Source organism: Crinia signifera, chromosome 7 (genome assembly GCF_055691185.1).
Source record: "Crinia signifera chromosome 7, ASM5569118v1, whole genome shotgun sequence".
NCBI classification, from domain to species: domain Eukaryota; kingdom Metazoa; phylum Chordata; class Amphibia; order Anura; family Myobatrachidae; genus Crinia; species Crinia signifera.
Window position 1 is genome coordinate 118,279,073 of NC_139223.1, and position 19,438 is coordinate 118,298,510.

Genomic DNA, 19,438 nt, shown 5'->3' on the forward strand with positions numbered 1-19,438 from the left:
TGTAAGTGTAGTGTCAATTAATGTGTAGTGTAGAATGTATTGCACTTTTTTTCTGTATATTTGATCTCTTTTGTGTGTGTGGGGGGGGGGGCACAGCAGTCATACTACCTTTGCATATATCTGTGTGTCTTGTAATGCTGAACAGATGCATTTGCAGCTGCCATCATCATTAGTTAGCAGCAGGGCTTAAAGTGGTCCTGGAGAGATGGTGGAACTCCTTTCCCCTAACATCGGATAATGGTCCCATAAGGAAGGTGTGTGGTTACACAATAGTAATGCCAATTAAAATTATAACACACAGTAGCACAATTATATACACATTACACCGCATGTAGTGCCCTTGATTTATATTAAATCACACAGTAGTTCCCCTTATACACATAGGGGGAAATTTACTAAGATGTGTATTCTACTTCACATGTGCTGTTGCTATGGGCAACCAACCGGAGCCTGTCTACTATCTTCTAGAGGGTGCTAAACAAATAAGAAGTAGATTCTGATTGGTTGCCCATAGCAACATCACATGTGAAGTAGAATACACATCTTAGTAAATTTCCCCCATAATGTCCACAGTTGTGCTGCTTATACACATCTGTCTCTGTCACTCCATCAGCTCACTGTTCATGTCCCTCAGCAGCTCCATGCCCTGTGTCCCTCCAGCAGCTCCTCCTAATCTCCATGTCCCTCAGCAGCTCCATGCCATGTGTCCCCCCGCCAGCTCACTGTCCATGTCCCTCAGCAGCTCCATGCCCTGTGTCCCTCCAGCAGCTCACTGTCCATGTCCCTCAGCAGCTCCATGCCATGTGTCTCTCAGCAGCTCCATGCCATGTGTCTCTCAGCAGCTCCATGCCCTGTGTCCCTCCAGCAGCTTCCCCACCTCTGAGTCCCACCAGCCCCCTTTAACGCTGTCTTCAGCATGCACAGAGCCTGCTCCTCTTACTGGCCCTTCTCCACTTCAGCAGCGGTGATGGCATGACATTACATACGCCATGCCAGAAGAAGAAGCCCCTGGGACAGGCTTTTCTGTTGGAATTTCTGTTCAGAGCAGAGGTAGAGGTGGAACTCAGTTCCCCCTACCATTAGAGGTGGTGGAACTAAGTTCCACCCTGTTTACCCTCACTTTAACCCCTGGTTGGCAGCTTGCACCAGAGTTTGGGTACCCATTAATGCTGTGCAAAGCATTTTAAGGTGGCCATCTTGGATGAAGCAGAGATTGCCCCAAACATGAGCTGGGACCTACTCTCCATATTTAGTAAATGAGCCTCCCCCTGCAAATAACAGTAGAAGATGCGATAGGAGTAGGACAGTAGCTGTCACTTCACTGTGAATACAAGAGATGCTGAAAAACACAGTACACCATTCATACAGTATACCAGTAAATGACAGTAAAGCCTTTTAAGTGGCCATCTTGGATGCTTTTTGCATTGACACACCCTTACCGTATGTCAGCCATGTCTATATGCCCCCTCCTATCCCCATCACGGTCCCATTGTGCTGAGACATATAATTGAAAAATGCACCTGAGATGCCAGCGATCAAGTTGCAGGGGGGAAAAGCTGCAAGTATCATTCAACTGAAACCCTGAGTAAGGTCTGTAATGCCTTTATTGGGCATATAACTAAATATACTTATTTTTAGTCTTGTTTTAAAAACCATTAATGGTTAACATTTTGCATTCCTACATCCATGATTTGTGAGCATATAAATCGTGACTGATTACAATAAACTCTTCTAGCTTATAATAAAATATTTATGAAAATTAACAGACATATAATAAAGTGCCATTCTGTAAGATGAGGTATATATGAGGATTTGTTTGGCCACTGGCAGATGGATGCAGCTTTTTTATACTTTGTCTTCAGTTTTTCAGAGATTTTATCAGTGAAGAGAGATGATGGCAAAATGCAGCTATTTCAATCTTAGCTGATTTGTGTTGTCACAGTGCCACCTTGTGGCCTTTATTTAGAATGCTATCAGTATACAGTATATTGTAGTATTTATTTTACTTATATATGTATTTACAGTTTCTTATTTAGCGCACACATATTATAGTGCACACATATTCCGCAGCGCTTTATAATTTATATATTTTAATATAGCTCAATAAAACATCATAATGCCATACCATATCTATAAATACACAATTGAACAAATATGTGAAATTATAACATTTTACCTAAAAAAAAATTGAAAGCAATATAAAGCCTTTTGCTACAGAGGGTTTTGTCCACCCCATATACATTCAACTTGACCCCTACATTGATAGAATAAGAGCACGTAAAAAAGACCACTTGTGGGCAATGGGGGTAAACTTTTCCTCTATTTAATTTAGTTTAATTTAGAGATAGAAGGACCTCAAGAAGTATTAATTATATTGTGATTTTAAACATTCCTTCTGACAGTTGCTGCCAATGATTGGCAAAAGACACTGTCATGTTCGTAAAAATGAATGAAAAGTTGTTCATAGAGACAGAAGAGTGGTGGGCCCAGGTGCAAAATATGATATGGGTCCCCCTCCTCAATCCCAACCCAAGTCCACAATATGCAACATAGCAGTGGAAGAGGCAGAGGGGGACAGAAAAAAACTGTGATAGGAAGAGGGTGACAGGGGCAGCAGTGGGCCCCTTAATCCTTAGTGGCCTCGGAGGCTGCAGCTGCAGCACCAATGATACAGTAGGTCGGCCTCTGCATAGAGACTTTCCCATAATGTCCCCAGTAGGACTCACCGCTTTAGTCGTCTCTGCTTCAGCTAGCAGTTTCAGAAGGTAGGAGAGCCGAATGCATAATTCCTGACAGGTGCTGCGCACAACGGCGGCGGTGGGGAAGTGTGTGAACGCTGCTGACAGGGTTGTGTGCATGCATCCAGTGGAGGTGAGCAGATGCTGCCAGTGGGTATGGACGCTGTCGGCAGGTGTAGTGGCACTGAAGAGTGACACCCGGGTGCGGGTTGCATCCCCATAGTGATGACGCTGCCCCTGCCCCCATATAACCCACAGTGGCCTGCAGCAGCCTGAGGATCCCAGCCTTGTGGAGCTTGTCCAGCTGGGGTACACTGCGTGCAGGCAGCTGTTAGTTTGTGGATAGCCTCACCGTTTCCTCCTGGTCCTCTTCCCCAACTCTCTCCTCACTAGGGATGGCCATCAACTATCGATGGTCCCAAAACATCGATGGTTGGAACATAATGCTTGATGTTTTGGGCATCGATAGGTGAGGGTCAAATAGTTTTATGCCATTGATGGACCTGTTTGAGCGGCTTTCAGCTCAAAGCCGCCCAGTGTGTATGCCCCAGCGATAAATGGTGAACGCTGCTGCGCTCTCCCGCAACATCGCCGGGAAAGCCCCTCATCTGCTGGTAATACCAGCAGACGAGCGGCTTTGAGGACGGCTTTGCATAGCTCTGCGCTATGCAAAGCCATCCTCTCCCCTCCGTTGGCGCCGGACAGGTGAAAAGCCGCTCAGTGTGTATGCACTGAGCGGCTTTCCCTGCAGCGGTGATTGTCATCATCGCTGTCCATACACGCAGGGCATAGTCGCCCAGTGTGTATGGACCTTAAGGCTTCTAAATGTTTTGTTTTTTGGAAAGTGTGCTATGCTACTGATCCCCTCAACTGAGGTGCTAGGATATTGTAAATCAGGGGTATGTATTTATGGCTGAGATGCTGTTCTTTAGTCTCCGCATCTACAACTGGCAATTGATTAGAAGTGGCTCTAGTAGTATCAGTCAGCCTTTTTGCCGCCAGCCTGGCGGCAGCAGAGATATGCAGAGATCTCCAAAGTGGATAGATGCGGTCACCGGAAGGTTAGTAGGCTGTGCAGTGCTCTCGCACTTGCTCAAAAGGCAGGGCGGACTTGCAGGGGATAGGCTGTGTGTGTCGTTTCTTCAATCATTTGGTCAAACGAGAGAGCTATGAATAAGCATTGTGACAATTGTGTATTTTTTATCCAACCAGTACTTTTCTATATCATTTTATTGTTAAGATTAAAGATCATATATATTTAATATCTAGTTTTTACTAGATAGATTCCCATTGTAGTGACAATGTTGGGGGTTATAGCTTTCAAAATTGCTATGGGGCCCACAAAGTACTAGTTACGCCCCTGGTACCAGTTTAATAATAGCAATGCACTGTAGAGAAAACACCATAGTTCTGTGCAATATAAGGAAAAATGCATAATGTTTAATTCAATTGCAGTCTTGGACGTGATCCTTAGAGGAGGAGGTGGGGGCCCAGGCAGTGGAGCCCATTGGGAGTTTCCCCTGTGGCCCAGTCCATAGGCGAATCTAGAATTATGGTAATGGGTGGTCCTAGACACAGACATAACAGCAGGGGGACCTTTGCGCGGCGTAGCCGCGCAGCAAAAAGGGGGCGTGGCCTCATGTGAAGGAGGCGTGGCATCACAAAAAGGGGTGTGGTATTACACTTTAGACCATACACAGTAATGCCCATTACACATTTTAGCAAACTCCCTAATACCCATTACACATAAAGCCACACGCCGTAATGCCAATTACACATTGTGCCACACATCATGATGCCCATTACACATTGTGCCACACATCATGATGCCCATTACATACTATATAACAAACCAGAATGCCCATTACATATTTGCCACGTAAGTGCTGCTTACCTACGTGCTCATTGCTAGGGGGTTCTTGCTTGATGGCACCATAGTACCCATTACACATGATGCCGCACACCATAGTACCCATTACACATGATGCCGCACACCTTAGTACCCATTACACATGATGCCGCACACCTTAGTACCCATTACACATGATGCCGCGCACCATAGTACCCATTACACATGATGCTGCACACATAATGCCCCTTACACATGATGCTGCACACATAATGCTGCTTACACATGATGCTGCACACCGTAATGCCCCTTACACATTAAGCCACACATTATGCGTAATGCCCCCACATACCGCCACTTGTAGCATCCCTTAAGCAATGCCCCCAAAAGTGCCACTTACTGCAAATTTTTATATAAGCCTTCGCTGCTGCTGCTGCAGGGAGAGATGGAGAGGGGTGCAGCTGCTTCTATGGGGAGAGGAGAGGAGCAGAGCGCAGCGCAGAGCACGCTCCCACTCCCCTCCTGGTGTCCCCTCTAGCCGAGTGGACATTTGAAATATTGTGCGCGCTGTTGTTGTGCGTGACGTCGGGGGAGCACGCCGGGCGCCGGCACCACGTGATTAAAGGGGGGAGGGGGCTGAGGTGAAAACAGGGAGAAGAATTGGAGCGGAAGCTGCAGGGGTGACAGTTATTGACAGCTGGGCAGAGAGCAGGGGGCTCCCCGGCTGTATTCAGAGCACTGCAGGTCACGGATGTTTGAAATAATACCCCTTTCACAACAGAAAATGCAGGGATTTACCCAGGAATATGGTCATAGGATCATGCAGGGACATTCCCATGCTGACCCCTTATACACCAGCCTAGTCCCTGCATTTTCTGGTGTTAGTGGGAGAGACAACCACTCCCCTCTCCCTACCCCCCTTTAACCAACCAACTATATCTTCGGAACCAACTGACCCATTTACATGAGACCAGTATCATATTGAAGAACTTTTGAGTTGGCGTCGAATGATTTTGGTCCCGTGAAACTGGGCTGTTTGGTTCCAGAGAAATCTGCCCTCAAAGAACATAAACAGTCATGAAATTACATTTAAGAAATGAAAAAAACAAACGGTTTAACCTCAATATCCCTGGAACCAATTAACCCATATGGATCCAGCCTGGTATCAGATTGAAGGACCAGCGATTTGGGTTCGACTGAGATCAACCTCGAGCTTCAGTGATGCCGAAGGGGGAACTGGCAGCCGTTGAACTGGGTGGGGGTTGGAATTAGGGGGTCCCATGTTATCCTATAGGGAAAACGTTCCAGGTTTGCCTGGTCGTATCTCTGGTTCCAAGGGGGCTAGAGACACAGGGCTGGGCTCGTTGGAAAGCCCCATCCCTCAGCTACAAAATGGGATAATGGGTGGTCCTGTGCACCCCCGGACCACCCCCTAGATTCGCCTATGGCCCAGTCCAACCCTGACTACACCTCAAGCAAATGCAGACCCTATTACCTATGCCACAGGAACTGGGGTGCTGAAAAATGACAGGAGTGCTCTGGACTGATGAGTCAAAATGTTAAATATTTAGCTGTACCAGAAGGCAGATTAGGGGTTATTCAGACCTGTTCAAATTCTCAAGGTGATAGATTTTCGAACAACTGCACATGCACTAGGCCAAACCATTATAAAAGTCAGTAAATACTTTTTTAATAATATTTTATTAAAGAGCTGCACAATAATGTACAATATATCTTATACATATAACAATCGTAACAATGGGGGTTATTCTAGTTCATTCTTTCTGACAAAATCCTTCTTATGGTGTGTACACACGGGAGCAATATTAGGTAAAATCGCTGGGAATATGGTCGCTGAGCGACCATATTGCCAGTGATTTGGAGCGCAACTGGCGATAAATCGCCAGCTGCACTCTCCCGTGTGCACTCCCTGCTGGTCGCTGGTCGCTGGAGCATGCTCCTGTGACCAGCGGCTTTCCCCGGCAATCACTGTGCCGGGAGATCAGCGCAGCCCAGTGCCGCTGCTCCCTCCCTCCTCCCTTCAGAGTGACAGCAGCAGCGTCTGCTGCTGCTGCACTCCCCCTCCGTCCCGTAGCAGTGTCTCCTTTTCATCACTGATGAAAAGGAGACACTGAGCAATATGATTGCTGGCAATATATTGCTAGCAATATATCGCTAGCAATCATATTGCACCGTGTGTACACAGCATTAGATGGACAAAACCATGTGCACTGCGGGCGGGGCAGATGTAACTTGTGCAGAGAGAATTAGATTTGGGTGGGGGTTTTCTTCAAAGTGAGATCTATATTGCAGTGTAAAATAAAGCAGTCAGTATTTTCCCTGCACAGAAACAAAATAACTCACCCAAATCTAATTCTATCTGCACATGTTACATCTGCCCCCCTGCAGTGCACATGGTTTTGTCCATTTAAGAAGGATTTTGTCAGAAAGAATGAACTAGAATAAACCCCAATATACTGTACATTGTATAAAGACAGTACATTGGAAAAATGATTTAGTGAATTCGCTAGGCTGGTTAAGCCGTATGCTGGTCAGAGGATTATATTAGAAGGGTTTATTTAAAAATGTAATGCAACAACATATTCAGGACTTACAGTATTCAGGACTTACATAGAGTGGGGTTTCTTCTGGTCCACTCGCAAAGGCAAATTCACTCTCTAATGGACAAAAGATGGCGCACAGAGGCAGTTGGCGATTCAATCGCCAGGAGCAGCTCCAGTGAGAGCTGCTCCATCTATACTGCTGCCCCTGTATATAATAGGCATATATCCCCCTGCAATCTTAACATTTATGAAAATCTGCCTCAGCAAGTTGCCAGGGATTCCTTATACAATAACGATCACACACATCCCTGGTATATTGTTAAAGACGTCCATTTTGAAAATTATGATTTAGGTGCTACCTCTTGCAAACATGTACACACAAGACATATGTCATTAAACTGGCCCATGCCCCACCTGTACCATGTCCATCAGTAATCCTGCCAGGCCACCCCCTTGCGCATGTCATTGACTAGTGTATGAGTCTATGATAGCAAAATATAAATTGTTGGACTTTTTCATGCATATGGCAGACATGGTATTGGTTGACATTTCCATAATGCATACTTACCATGGTCATGTGCATGGCGGACTGTCCCTTCCCTCCTTGCTTTTGGAAGTCTCCTTGATGTTGATGCTGTTTGACAAAGCAAAGCGGGTTGGCAAACAGAGCCCCCTGAAGAAGTCTTGGTGACGAAATGCGTAGGGGCGTGGCTGAGCTGCAGTGTGCAGTTCTCTATTTTATGCTGTTATCGCTGCGGTTGTGCTAACCACCAGACTTGGTACGTGATTTTATACCTCACATGAGATCAGAGCACTCCTGTTTGTTTTCTTAGATTATATATATATATATATATATATAGAAGAGGAAGTACCGGTACTCTGTCCCTCAGATTTCTTGAAGCTGCCTTGATGCCATCCTTAGCATGGGTGTTGCTGTAGATATTTGTAGAAGGGGTAGGCGGCACTCGACAGGACTTTAGAATAAGAAATATTAGGCGGGGACCATCATTTGCTTGATATATATCATTTCTGAACACGGACTATGAGATGTAATAGGGTGTGATTTTTTAAACAGCTATAAAATGGCACCCTATCACACATATTACGTGTGCAATTTTTAGCTGAAAATCACACATGTACTAGGGTGCGATTCTTCTACAAAAGCCAGAAATCACTTGCGATTTTTTAAGTAACGGGGGTTTGAGGTTTTTAAGTAAAAGTAAAAAAAAAAATAGTGTGAGAAATATCTAATCAAGCTGCAATTCTGGAACTGCAGTAATCGATGGTTTCAGTCTACAAGTCAGTATGGTCCGTTTAAGTAAGCTTGGGTGCAGTATCCTCATCATGGGACCCTCATCAATGACATTTTCCAGCCCTGACATTTACTGTACTTCTTCATTCGTGAGATGTAAACTCGTCCTTGGTGCCACGTCTGTCATCACAGAAGCTATAAGAAAGAATCCCTCACTGCAATAAATATGTTTTGAAGGAGGTCATAAAAACTTTAGGTAGAGCAATAAAAATGTCAGTAGATATCTGAAATAAGAGCTAATAAAAGTCATTTCAAAAACTGCTGGAAAAAAAGAACGCTCCCTAGTAAGACAGGTTCTTCCCTCTTGTGTGAGGGTAATTGGAGAGACTTCTCAGTAACTGCAGGTAAAATCGTGCTGGGTTGGTTGTATCCCACCTCTGGACTTGTCTGTTTGATGTTTGTGTTGTATGTAGCCCAAAGCTGTGTGAGGAACCAGCAGGCAGAATACAGCAGATCAGATAATACAGTCACAGGAGCTAAAATACAAGGCGATTCAAGCTAAACACATGTTAATGTAAATGTCCAATTATCTGTCAGATAATCTTATGCTGAAGATTATCAGTCAATTGTCATTTGCTCCCAGATATTACCAGATTTTTATTCCAACCAGAAATATTGGACACATCTTTAAGAGTCTATGCAGCTTTATAATTATATTATCTCACAGAGAAATGTATAATGCATATGCACATATAAGGAAGGGGGGGGTTCAATTCGGGATTCCAACTGTCAGAAAGTCCCTACAGTTGGAAATCCGGGCTGTTTTCGTCTGATCTGACAGTAAAGCTGGCCATACATCTATAGATTTATTGTCCGATCTGGCTGGTTGGAGCAAAAGAGAGGAATCCATCGAACTTAACAATAGGTTGTGATTAAATTGAAATCTCTATGGAAGCAGTTCAGCAAAAATGCAGCCCAGTGCTGCTATGCCCAATTTGGCGCACTATGACCTATGCTACAGTGCATCTGGGAACACGGCACTCTGCAACCCAGTAGCCCTGTCCTCCTCCATTGCAGCCAGATGGACAATAGCCAGGATAGCCATGACGTACCGACTACACAGGCCACCCAGCTGTCACCACCATTCTCACCGGCTTCTGAAGGCACTCAGATGTCAGCACACATGAGCCCGGCATCACCGCTGCTGTTTGGTGATGATGGTGCAGCAGAGAATAATGTGATGAATTCTTCTATGCATTCTGACAACGTCCAAGCAGCAATAGATGATGTTGTGGAAGCAAACAGTCAAACGGCGTTCCCCAATCACATTACGCTCTAATTGTAAGTAGACATTCTTTATTTACACCAATTTCACATAGTAAAATCACTGAAATACAAACTGGGGGTGGGATGCTGCCGAGAATCTGTTGCAGACTGTTGATAGCATGCAGGTGGGAGAAGGCCACTAGCACATTTAGGCAAACAATACTGCTATTTTTATATAGCACTTGTCATGGAAGTGTCTAAGTATCTTTTTTTTTTTCAATTGCAGTGTACAGCATTCCTGCCAAAAAGAAAGAGGTTAATCGATCTGAACAAGCGGCTAAATCGATGACATCGGTGATAGTGGAACATCTACCTCAATTGGATTCTTATGTCCAAGTAAAGGAGGATGCTCGCATGGACAAATATTTGGAAGCTGAGAGGCAGAATCATCTCAATTGATGGCTATGCAAGAGAGACAAATGTCCTTTTTAGAACGCACATTTTCCCATGTTTTCATGCAGCCAGCGCCACTTCCCCAACAGTCCCCTAACTACCCACCAAACCCATATGACCATTACACTAGAGGGGTCAACTACAATCCAGAGTACAGAGGGCCCCATTTTAACTAAGGCACTAGTGCTCCTAGCACTACAGTGAGCAACCCGCAAATCCTAGAGTTACCAGAATTTTCCGTTTACCGGAATACTGTATGACCTAAGGTTTCTTATTCTAAAATATTGTTCAAAAAGGTTACACTTTTCTTCTTTTTAATATCTTTAAAAATGTTGCACTTTATTTCTTTATATTTGTGTGATTCCCTATAGGAGCAGTCATGTGGTTCTGTTTTTTACAGGGAGTTTTATTATACCAGTGGTTATTAAAGTCAGTGCTCAGGACCACACACAGTTCATGTTTTCCAGGTCAAAACATGCACTGTGTGGGATCCTGTGGGCCAACTTTCATAACCTGTGCAATATAGGTAATGTTTTTATGTATTGTGTTACAAAACACCATTTTATAAAGTGTCCTAGGATGTTAAACTTTTTTGGCACAAAATTTTACAATTGGTCTATTTTCCCAGTTTTAGACTCTTCTACACATCTTTGTTTTTCTTTATGACTATGAATAACATCTATATATAAAGATTACAAATATATGGAAAGTTTTATGCATATTTTCAGCATAATAAAGCAAAAAAACTGGAAGATTAATAACGGCTTTTTATTTTAAATCATTGAGGGAAGGTTGCTGCAATGGTGGACCTGACTTTTTCTGCATTGTAGTCATGGTCCACATCATAATCTGCAGCATTAGGATTTCCCCCCAACTCAGTGTCCTGCACATTCTACTCTGGAAGAAAGTGGTCCTTTCGTATTTTGCAAATGTTATGGAGAATACAGCAGGTTGCTACAACATGGGGCATTAGGTGTAGGTCCACATAATTTCTCTTCATCAGGCAGCGCCAACGTCCATTTAAATGTCCAAAGGCCTTTTCCACTGCCATCCGAGCAGAACTTAGGGTGTGGGTGTAGGGGACCTTTTCCGTGGACAACTCAACATGTTGTGTGTAACCTTCATGAGCCAATGTAGTAAGGGTATGCAGCATCCCCGATGATGTGGACCAGAATCTCTACCTCATCTATGAAAAATGATTTCTATAAAAAAAAAATGTCACTTTTTAAACAGAGGAGCCATAAGTGTATAGTTATAGAATAACTGCATACAAAGTCAAAGTTGCCGGTGTACAAATCAAACTCCCAATTTAATGAATATTGCAATAAAATTTTGCATTTTTAGCGAGGTTCTTCGCGTATTTATGGCCATAAGTAATGGTTTGCCCACTGCGTCCAGGTGACCTCTTTAGTCGGGCAAGTCCCTAACATTTTGGGGGGTACAAATCTAGGGCACAGGGCACCCAAAAACGATGCAGCCGAGTGACCCCAGGGCAACACAAGACTGAAAGAAATATATAGTGAAACAAGGGGCATTATTCTGATCGATGCGAACTTTCCCGATTTCCTACGGAGCGGTCCGCACGCCACGCTGTGCGGTGGCATGCGGACATCGTCCGTAGAAACGCCCACCGGTCCTCCGCATTCGGACGGACTCACTCTTTAAGAACAGGGCGTGTGTATGGACGACATACAAACCTTGCGTGTGCGGTGGACACGCACAGATTCTGCACGGTCTTACAGCGTAAGCACGGTCTTACCGCGTTAGAACGGACGGGAAGCTGGCCGTACGCACCGATGCGGAGTATTTTCGCTAAATCCAACACTATTTTTCTGACCACACACAGCGACCACATGACCCACTTAGGCAATTAGGCAACCTCATTAAAAAGGGATAGTTATCTATTTGAATTTAATTAAATCCTAATATATACTGAACCACATAACTACTACATTCATTACACACATTAACCCTTACAGCATGTGATCCTAACATACATCTATATACAGTATTTAAATTTTGCTTATTTAAAAGAATATAAACAGGTTACAAATATACTTTTAAATTTAAAAAAATCACACATACAACTTCGAACTGTAATAAACAATTTATTTTTTATACAAAAATGATTTTAAAGCAACACAAAAATATAAATTACATCTCCCCATCCACGAGCTGGTCTAATTCCGCCAGGACCTGGCGCAATTGGCCTCTTATACGCAAGAGGGCCCCACGGAGACCCTCTTGTGCTTGGGCTGGCTCATCTGTGGACAAAATAAAAATGGTAAAATTAATAATGATATTCATGCATACATTTAACATAGTCATACCTTAATTTTAAACATGCACCGTGACAGGTGTGTGTGTGTGTATATATATATATATATATATATATATATATGTATAAAGACACATATATAACTATATATATGACACATACATATATACATACATGCATACATACTACCTGGAAAGCCTGCTTTTTCCCCTCTACCCTTTACTCTGTAGAACACCTCACAGTCATAGTGCTCCTTCTAAATACAAACCCACCCATGACTAAGCTCTGAGAAGCATGTCACGCGCTGCACCAATCCCAATTCTGCAAACAAAGTTCAGTGTCTGTTATATGATGGAGCGTGGCAGGGGAGTTAGTCAACTCTCAGGAATGCTCAGTACATTTGTGCAATCAAGCATGGCTTGCCTGCTGATGGTCTGCTCCATAAATCATTGTCATAATGCCAGTTAGGTGAAGCTGCAGCACTAACCCACTCCCATGCACAAAATCATTACTAAGACCAAATCAACACACAATTATGGTGCCAAACATACATGCAGACCGCAGGTGGTGGTTAGCTAGAGGAGGGCCCAGGGGCACTGACCACTTGTTACTCCAGTCTAAGGCACCCCTGTCCATACCCCATTTATGCCATACTGAATCTAGTTTGGTCAAATTATTCACCTGTAAACTCTACTCACCTATATGAGGCTACAGATTGTACGCTTGAAGCAGGGACATGTAACCCTTACATGAGCACGTCATCCCTTTCTTCCAGGATACAGATTAACTACACAGGTTCAGTGGCACTTAAAATCGACCTGAAAGCCATCCCCACAACCTGTGTCATTAATATGTGTCCTGGATGAAAGGGATGGTTTGCCCACCCGTCTAACCCCTAAGTGTGTCTGTTGCTACCCAGTTTGTTTTATCACTTTATAGTATTGAAAAACACAATTGAATCACCAGTGCTACATAGCAAATAGTAGATGACAAAAGGAAAAAGTAATCCTTATGTATACATACCAATTTCGGCCGCCTGGACGACCTCACAGGCCTCCACCTCCTCCTCTTCCTCAGGGGCCTCCTCTGGTGGCACCTCCTCCTCTGTTGGCAGCGCCTCCACAGCCCACCCCTCCTCCTCCACTTCCTCTGCCACCTCCTCCGCCATCCCTTCCTCAGGAAGCACCTCCTCGGCCCTTGGTTCGGCAAGCTCCTCCTGGCCCACCTCTGCCTCCTCCCGGGCCTGTCTTGCTCGATCCCGTGCTGTGTTTGTGAAAAAACAAAAAAGTGCCAATTAGGGGTCATTTGTATTAAGCCTTATCAAGCTATAAATGCAAAGGTTATAAGTACAGATAATTGGACAGGCAAACAGCTCCTTAGTGCCCTTTACAAAACACAGCCTGTAACATGGCAGGTATGCTGTGACATTTGGGCCATTGTAAGCATCACAAGCATTAATCCTCACCAATAACATATTTTATGACCATTACAGGGTGTCAAACAGGAAGTAGCACACATATAGTGTATGCCATGTTTAACTCATGATCAGGCTGGTTACCTTATTGGCTTAAATAATGTCATTTAAGCAATCATGTACAAATGGCCATTTAATGTATAAACACTCACATCTCGCAATGCTGGCCCTGATTTGCTGGAGCAAATCTGGCTGGCGACGTCTCAAGTCTGACCACCGCCGCTCCAGCTGTGCGATGGTCCGCCGCACCTGCGTGCGGGCGTATATGCGCCGGCGGGCCACCGCATAGGCATTCCGCTTCTGGCGATTCGTTATGAAGGGCCCTGCACGGCCCAGCCTTGTCTCCATAACGGCGACCAGTGTCCTTAGCTCTGCAGGGGAAAAAGGGGCTGCTCTGCCATAGGCCGCCATCTTAGCAATGGCACAAATCAAGCGATCATGTCCTGTCATTGGTTGATCAGAGTGATATTTGGTATTAACTTTATTGTTCATTTTTACAGTAACAGCGTGTATGCGCCAGAACAGACGGCTAACCCATTGCATCGCAAACCCACACTTGCTGTACCTTTGCATAGTTTAGCAGACCATGCCATTACTTACTATCTCCTAAACAGACAGTGTAAACTAAGATGGGAACCCATTATATATAATCTATGACATTCACCAAACATGGGTATAAGCAACAGGTGAAATAGTCTGCATCACTAGCCACTTACACCTAACTCAACAAGGTACTAAACAGCTTTTTTATAGTGAAAGTTATGCAGCTGAAACATAGCAAATAGTGCCAGACCTTTTCCCAAAATTAGGCCATGCTGCCATGTGTACACTTACCTTCTACTGGGCCATACTAGAGAGGTGGAATGAAAAGTAGCTAGCATCAAGGCTGAATTTGGAGAGCTTACGCATGTGATTTGGATGCTAGCACTGATTACTTGTGCCTAAGTGGTGGAGTGGATTTACATATGGAATGGGTATTGTCATTTGTACTACATACCAAATAAGTGCTCAGTACAGATGTACATTCACATATACATTTCATGTCTGACCTCAGTTTTATTTGGTCATTGGTGTACAAATCTGCATTTACCTACTAAATCAGACTTACTAAGTTTCCCAGGTTTTTTTCAAATAATTTTCCGCAGCTAGGGGCGTGGCCTATGCGCCGCACGGTTGACGCTGCCATACGGAACGCGGCCGTACGGAACGCAGGGTGTCGCTGATGTACGCCAATTACAGAAATAGTATATAAAGGTGTGTTTGACAAATGCAATGTTGTTGCACACATGTTTGCATCTCTATCTGAGGAAGAGCAGGAGTGGCAGGACCTATTTGCACGCATGGACTCCCGCACCACCTATGTGCCCATCAACCCAGACCAGCCAGATGGGCCATCGACATCAGGCCAATCGGCAGCTGGCCCATCTTCAGCCTCAGCAGAATCATTGGGAACACAGCAGGTGGCTTCCCAACAGAGTAGCCTGGCCAGCACTTCAAGTACAGCGACAGGTGGCCATGGCCGTGGCAGTGGCGGTGCCAGTGGTCGTGGCCGAAATAGGGCAACAGAGGAACCACCCACCAGAAACATGGCATTCGAAGCGCAGGAGCTTGCCATCCTGGTGCCCCGGGCACGGGATTGGATCGAGTGTCCACAGGACCGGTTGACACACACAAGGAGATGGAAGATCTGGGAGGACATAACGGCGGAGATTAATGCGGTGGCTCCACAAGTTCGTGAGACGGAGCACGTTAAGAAGAGGCAAGTTCATGTGTGTTACATTTTGACAGTACAAGACCAGTAATGTTTACATTAGATATTAGATGGAGTTGGTCAATGGGCGGTCACGTTGCTTGGAGGCACAGACATGTTTTGCCATGTCATTTAATTGATAGTTATTGTAGGGTGAGTTTATCTTCTAAGGCTTGGTTTTCAAATTTTATATATTCTAAGTTTGGTGTCATGAGGCACATGTTGTATTATGTTGCAGATTGCAATGGGTGCTACAGCAAACATGAGGAGTGACATGTATTAATATGTACACTTTGATTGCAGGTGGCACGACTTCAAAACGAACCTCAAGAAGAAATTGACCCAGCGGTGGGAACACAGCCACACCTCTGGGGCTGGCCCCATGCCTGGAAAGCTGAAGCTCACCCCCCTGGAAGAGATGGCCGAGTGCTGCATTGCAGTCGAGGAGGTCCGGGGGGTGAGCACCATGGACAGCGAGTCCCCAGCGGAAGTCATGGCTTCTTTGCTTGAAGGTAATTATTTGCCATGGCATAAGTAGCTGGTTCTAATTTTGCATGGAATGTGTTGTAATTGTAATGTTCTCTTTCACCAGCATCCCCACCGCTTGGTCAAAAATCTCTTGAGGAGGTTGAGGAGTCTGTGCCACCTGGCACCAGTAGCAGGCCCGTGCAGCAGCAGCAGCCACTGACCGCGGCTGAATTGGCCACGTGGGGGCATGTGCTTGGCAATATTCAGCAGCAGGGAGAGTCGGCATCAGAGTGGGTGCGTAGGACCGAGGAGGTGTTGCAGGGTTTGATCAGCAGCCAGCAGACTATCGCTGAGAGCCTGCAGGCTATGACTGCCACCCAGCAATCAATTGCTGCTAGCCTGCAGGTGCTAGCTGATCAAGCCCTGCGGCAAAATGACCTCCTCCTCCGCCATAATGATCTTATGGTGGAGCTAGTTGCCAGCAATAGGGTCCTAATGTCATCCGTTTCTGGTGCATTACCACCATCAGCACTCCCTGCTGCCAGAGGGGGAAGACGAGCCACCCCCTCCCCAGCATCTGCTCCACCTGGCCCACCATCTGACCGTGGCCGTGGCCGGAGAGCTGCTGCACGTGGCAAGGAGCCTGCCAGGGGCAAACGTGCCCGCAAATGAACTTGTGTCCGCATTAATCTCCACCGTTATGTCTTCCCAAATCTTTCAGTGAGCTGTGTGTGTCAGCTTCCTGTGTCCAATTCTGTGCCGAGGGTACCCACATTTGCCCTTGCTTCGAATGTCATGTTTGGTTCCCCTGTTGCGGCTAGCATTACTGTGTGCTGTACTTGAAGTGTTGGTGCTATACTTTTGGTGTGAAGCCACCTGATGTGTTCCTAATGATTCTGCTGTGGCTATGTATGTCTAGAAGACATGGATTTATGATATATTATTTAATTGTCTTCCTGCTATGCTACCTTTTATTTTGTTGCGATTTCTAATGTATTTTATAAGTTCCTTTAATAAATGTTTTTTTGTTTCCCCCAAATGTGTGGTTTAATTGATACATGTAGAAGTGACATGTGTATTTGTATTATTAATATGAAGTTGTGTTCATTATTTGCAGTGTAAAAGTGTGTGAAAAGTGCAGCATATATGTGTGTGTGTTTAGTAATGTTCCATTTAAGCTGCAATGGTTCCAATTGAAGCAGTGACAAGCGTGTAATTAACAAGTAATGAGTAAAGGAGGTGATTGTATTGTGTTCAGCTGACATTGGTTGAGGTGCGGCCGTCCTGATTAGGCGTTCCGATTGCCTAGCGCATGACCGAGTGGTGTCCGCAAAGCAATACTTGCTTATGGACACCGCATATTTCTTCCCTTTTTGTTCGCGTGCATTCGGTGTGCTGTCCGAATGCACGCCCACCAAAATAAGTGCACTCCCCCGTGTCCGCCCATGTTTCCGCCCAGTGTAGCCCACTTTGAAAGTACGCCCCTGTGTCATTCCGAATGACGCCCATAATACGCCCATATTTCCTGAGTGATTGCGGTGCACATTTCTGTACGGGATTATTGAGAACAAGTACGGAGACCATGCAGGGCACATGCGCATAGCGTTCCCCACGCATGCACAGATGGCTAAAAAACGCCATCCGAAAGTATTCGGAAATGTACGCATCAACCAGAATAAGGCCCAAAGTGAGGATAGGTTAGTGAGAGGCTGCTAAAAATAGCAGGGGTAAGTAAGTGAGAGGTAACAAATGAGAGATAAAATAGTGAGAGGTGAAGTAGTGAGGTAAAGGTGAGAAATGAATGACATTGAAATAAAACGCACAATAGGGATGAAAGTGAATATGAAAAAAAGTGTTAATTTGTGTTGCTCCTGAGGCCAAACAGCCACATCAGTCCAGGGGGGCCCACAACCCAGAAATGCACCCCCATCTGATAATCCATTTATACATTTGTGCAGGTCTCACCTTGCTCTGCATGCAGTCTAAGAAATGTCAGGAACCTAATTAAAACCAATATATAGGAAAGGTGGGCGTGGGTGCTACCACCAGGCGCAGAAGGGGTCTCTAAATACACGGCATTAAATATACAGGGGTGGGGTCCTGGGGTGCACACCAATTGAGAGGTGAGACCATGCGGAGACCTTTCAGTAGAACTGCATACAATGTCAAAGTTGCCGGTGCACAAATCAAACTCCCAATTTAATAAATATTGCAATAAAATTTAGCAAATTAACTCTTATTTCCATATTCACTTTCATCCCTATTGTGTGTTTTATTTCAATGTAATTCATTTCTCACCTTTACCTCACTACTTCACCTCTCACTACTTTATCTCTCCTTTTGTTACCTCTCACTTACTTACCCCTGCTATTTTTAGCAGCCTCTCACTAACCTATCCTCACTTTGTTTCACTATATATTTCTTTCAGTCTTGTGTTGCCCTGGGGTCACTCGGTTGCATCGTTTTGGGGTGCCCTGTGCCCTAGATTTGTATCCCCCAAAATGTTAGGGACTTGCCCGACTAATGAGGTCACCTGGACGCGGTGGGCAAGCCATTACTTATGGCCATAAATAAGCAAAGAACCTCGCTAAAAATGCTAAATTTTATTGCAATATTCATTAAATTAAATTTGATTTGTGCACCGGCAACTTTGACTTTGTATGCAGTTCTACTGAAAGGTCTCCGCATGGTCGCACCTCTCAATTGGTGTGCACCCCAGGACCCCACCCCTGTATAGTTATAGAATAAGCAATATTTTACGTCAAAAGTACAGCAGAATATTTGTGTTAGCCAAAAATACATGGGTCCATCAGCCTACCTGACCCTCTCCATGTATGATTGCCACCACCGTGAGCTAGTTAAATGATAAAAAAGGTGTTTTACCACAGGTGATGGCAATCATACATGGAGATGGTCAGGTAGGCAAGTATGGTCCATCAGAGGAAATTAATGTTTACAATATATTTTTTACCCGTCGAGGGAACAGCCATCCCGCATGTTTGTCCTCAGCAATCTGAAAGTTAGCAAACACTCTAGCATCATGTGCACGCCCAGGCCAACCAATTATTATTATTATTATTATTATTATTATTATTATATTTGGTACTTGTTTAGTTTCACGGCGCAGCGTGCGCCACTCTGTGTTTGAATCTTTGCAGCTTGCCAAACTGACTTACTTCTCTAAGCTACGTTATCAGCATAGCACCTGTTTGAATCCTTGCATCTCGCCAGTTGCCTAACTTCTGTAATCTACGTTTTCAGTGTCCATAAACAAATACAGCGTAGTCATTCATAAGTAGCGTAGTGTAGTCAGCGTAGGCAGTACTGTTCTCGCGACTAGCGTAGT

At 44.7% G+C, this 19,438-nt stretch overlaps 1 long non-coding RNA gene across 1 annotated transcript in view; it reads left to right on the top strand.

The window, feature by feature from the left end:
• LOC146019530 (uncharacterized) overlaps nucleotides 1-10,138 on the top strand; it is a 31,411-nt gene extending 21,273 nt beyond the window's left edge. Inside the window, exon 4 of the long non-coding RNA XR_014450584.1 lies at nucleotides 9,956-10,138. This is a non-coding gene — a long non-coding RNA (uncharacterized LOC146019530). The remainder of the gene's footprint in view (nucleotides 1-9,955) is intronic.
• Nucleotides 10,139-19,438: the final 9,300 nt, after the last annotated feature.